This window comes from Lycorma delicatula, chromosome 3 (assembly GCF_047948215.1).
Source record: "Lycorma delicatula isolate Av1 chromosome 3, ASM4794821v1, whole genome shotgun sequence".
Lineage (NCBI taxonomy): Eukaryota > Metazoa > Arthropoda > Insecta > Hemiptera > Fulgoridae > Lycorma > Lycorma delicatula.
Window position 1 is genome coordinate 104,671,278 of NC_134457.1, and position 4,657 is coordinate 104,675,934.

Below are 4,657 nucleotides of genomic sequence, written 5' to 3' on the forward strand. Positions count from 1 at the left end.
AATTTGAATTGAATACCCCAAATTTGGTTTATCCATTTAAATTTTCTAGTTTTATTGCTTTAAAAAATAATATCTAATTTTGGTTCAAAGTTAGATTTCTATCTGTAAAACTACCTATTATAAAATTTTAATATTGATAGTTTTCTTTGCAATTTTAAACTAAATAGAATTTTTTTCAAAATCATGAATAGTATTTTTAATGAATTTTTGCCGAAATTTATCATATTTTTGTTTACTAATTATTTTTAAAAAATATTCACTTTATGTGTATTTGTGCCCTTGTCATTTATTTATTGGTTATTTTTATAAACATAAATATATAACAAATTAAAATAAAAGAAAAATCTTTCAAGAAGCTCATCCTCTGACTTATTGGTACATCTAAACATGCTAAATAAGAAAACTTGTAAAAAAATTGAGTATAAAAAAATAATTTTACATTCATTTAAAGATTAGATATAATTAAAACAATTTTTTTATACGGATTAAGGAAGGGACACAGTATAATCCCTTTGCCTTGGGCACAAACTGTACTAGGGTGGGCTCTAATTTCACAATTACTGTATAAAAATGTGCCGAAGTATGTGCAACTAACTGCTTATGTTATTTTAGAAGAATAAACACTTAAAAAAATAAAAAATTAGAATTATCCTGTATACAACTACTCTGGTCCTTTTAATGTAAGAACCACAATGGCCACTACTGTGAGTGGCTATATTATTATATGCTACTCCCACCTACCATTTCAACTAAGCCAGCTCTGGTCAACTTAAATCATCATATATTTGCTAATGATGATAATGTAACAAATTAGATGGTACAAGACCACACTTCATTTAAATTCATACATACCATCCTCATTCATCGTCTGAAATAATACCTTATGGTAGTTCTGGAGGCTAAACAGAAAAAAAAAGTTATTGTAACAAATCCTTAGCGTCACCTGTAGTAATGACTAGTAATTATCTAAAAAAAATCATTTCTTTTCTTTATAATAATACAATATCTCAAAAGTATTATAAGAACAACTACAGTAAAACAATACAACAGTAATCATTAAAAAAATTAGGTAAATTTTTGCAATTCTAAACATTAGCAGAATCTGTTCAAGAATTTCCTTTTTTATACATATTCAATCAATTATGGTTTTTCTCTTTCCCAACATTTACATGGCTTAAAGCTTATGTGTATAGAACTTTGTACGTTTCAAAATCATTCCTCAGCTATATTTTTTTTTCGAACAGGCCTACAGAGAACCACACAAATAACATATTAATTCCTTCTGATATGATTTTTCCTCTTTCTCCTTTAGAATTCTCCTCATGCTATAATTTTGTTACTATTATTTTTTTTTTGTAAGAAAATGTATTATTTACTAAAACCTATACATACATGTCAGTAATAATAACTAGAATTTTCCTAAAAATAAAATTAATCTTTAAATTTTTCCATAATAAACAAAAAAAAAAAGGAAATGAAATACACATGTGCAAGTTATGTGCGAATCTTATTAGTTATTTCTTAACTGATTTTAAATAAAGATCTGTGAGATGTAGTGAGGGAGTGTGCATAGCAGATGATCTTAATACATGAGAATATTATCAACTGAACTGCTGAAAAATTATTAATTTGTTTCTTTAAAACATTTTCTGTGATATATAATTCTTTCCTGTTATATTTTTGTCCATGGTGATGCCCAATGAAAATTGTTTTTAACTATAAACATCTTTAAATAAATTTACTGTTGTAAATTTATGTCTCAAAACTTATGTCACAATGCTTGGAGACATTTTCTATGACTGGTGCTACTTTTTATTGATAAGTCAGCTATTTTTATGGATAGTCAGCTAATTCTAGTCATCTACAATGGTCACCTACCATATAGAGGACCTAGATTACTTAATTAGGGAGCCATGTATTTAAAATGCAATTGAGAAATGTTTTTTATTTGGATGTGTTTTATTTATTTAGCTTATCATTATTTTGTTTGTGTATTTTATAATGTTCATGTATTAAGATTTACTCTTTTTGGTGTAAGTATTGAGTATCAAGGTTGTTGTAAGTGTAGTTTTGTGATTTTCATCTGTCAGGTGACCAGTAAATGTTGACTACGTGTTACTATGATTTGTTTAATTAATTTTTTATTAAAGCTGCATCCTATTTGACCAATGTACAACATTTTACAGTTTAATAATACAATATATGTATTTTAGAGACACTGTGTCTGTTTGGTGACTGATCTGTGTTTGAAGATTTGATTTGCTTTGTTTACTATGCTAATAGCCAAATTAAATTCATTTTTTTCTTTAATTTATGATCTATTGTATATAAATATTCATTATTACTTATGTTTTTACTTATTAGAAAAAAATTATTTCTACATATGGGATTTTAAGACCAGGTAATTTATCTAAAATTACCTTTAAATTTGTCTAAAATTATAGATATATTTTTAAAATAAAAGACAGTGGTTTTTCCTAATTTTGTTCATTACACGTTCAGATTCTTTAACCATAAAAAGACACCACATATACTTTTTGAGGGCTACTATTTTCAGAAAAGAGTTGTTGAAAAGAGAATTTTCATCTTGCATTTATCAGAATTTAACACAATTACTTCCTCTTGGTAAATGCAGAGCAGGTATGTCATGAATAAAATTGTAACGTTACAACCATCATTTGATGATTTCTAAACATTTAAACAAAAACTTCCTAAGAAAAAAAGTGAAATTTTGTAAATTTCTACTTATGAATTAAATTTTGAGAAACCTTTTTGGGAAACATGAATGATTTCATACATGAAAATATTATTGTCAACTGAACTGTTTAAAAGCAATTAATGTGTTACTTAAAAGCATTTTTTGAGATATAATTTCTGATTTTAAAAATTAATGAAAAATTCCAAGAAATACTCATCAGAGTCATTAATAAAAGAGTTGCTTACAAATTTCATGTCAAAAAATAATTAGAGAAGAACTGTAAAAATCTAATTTTGAAAATAAAATAATGAAGTTGCATATAGCTTTTATATTGTACCATTGTGTATACATGTTGAATGTTTCTAGGTTTATAAGACTCATTAATAAAGGGCAGAAGACGAAATCAGAGATGTATAATTGTGCATAATGATGCATGATTTACAACTGTCCAAATATCATAAATTTACTGAGACATTTGGTATTAATTAATTTTAATTACCAGCTGTTAATAATGTAAATAAGTGAAATAAATAAAAAGCTGGTTCACTATAGAAGCAATACTTATTATAGTGGATTAAATCACAGGTAAGAAATATTTTTGATTAAATAACATGTATTTAATACGAGTTGAATGATTTTTAACAAAATATTTTTATTTAAATACTAATTAAATTTAATTAATGCACTTGATATGCTTCTGTACTATTTTTTCTAATGGTTTCAGTTTCTGGTTATTTAGATATAAATTGAAAAGTTTGTTTTAATCTCAAATAATTATTTGAACATTTCCCTTTACAGTACTATTAATCTTAATAAGAATAAAGGACAAAAAGAATTTATTTGGAATCAGACAAATGTTTTAATTTTATCTTCCCCTTCAGCACTGAGAGCTAATATAATAATTAATTCTTGAGTAGTAAGCTACATAAAATATATGTAAATAATTTCTTGCTAGATGATGTCAATTAACATTAGTTGGCATTAATTATCCAGTTATTAGAAGTTCATCCAATTTATAAAAAAGTCTTCTGTGAGTGAAGTGGTACACATTTTGCAGTTTTTAAACAAACTGTCAACAAATTATGTTTTAAATTTCATTTGCAATACTTGTAGAAGTACTATAGATATTGAATTTGTTTGTTCTATAGATAAGGACCCCACAGACAGGCTGAAGTAAGGTATTAACCTTTGGCCATTTGCAAATCACAGAACCAGTAAGGTTTTCAAATTATTTAGATCACTTTTTGATCAAGCTAATGTATCAGTCATTAACCAATAATATATGCTTATAAAAGTAGGATGAACAACAATATGTTATTGAATTATATACTTTTCTACTACCACTTGGTTTTATGTAGCATTTGCGGAACCATTAAAATGTTGTATCCAGCCCTCAAGCTGGTGACTGAATTCAATAATAACAATTCAAGTACAAAATATATGCCATAAATATACATGTGGTAAATAATTGAAGACAAAAAGTGTTATTTCTACCATACCATTTTTATATTGCTGATGTTTTAATGAAAAAGATGTAGTGAATGAAATGCTCTCAAATCCAATAAATAGATTGTTCAAAAGGTATTACGCACTAGCAGGAATCGAACCCAACAGTTGCTTACATGTAACCAACAGTATAACTTCTATACTAATAGGCTGGTCTGTATTGCTTCCTAAGAGTAGGATATATTCTTTTTTGATTGCTAATAATTTTTTTATTATGCAGTAATTTTTACCTTTGTATGAATGAAAGGATCTTTTTTTGAGATCCTTTGCTAATAACTATGAAAACTGAATTTGTTAATTACAAGCTAGGTAAACTTAATTACAATTTTTTTTTTGTATATAAACTGTAACTATGTACATTTTTTAATGTGAATTTATAATAACTCAAAAAATTTTCTTACTAATTTTTAAAAGTGAGTGCTGTTTTTTTCAAATGAGCATTTGTTTTCTTTT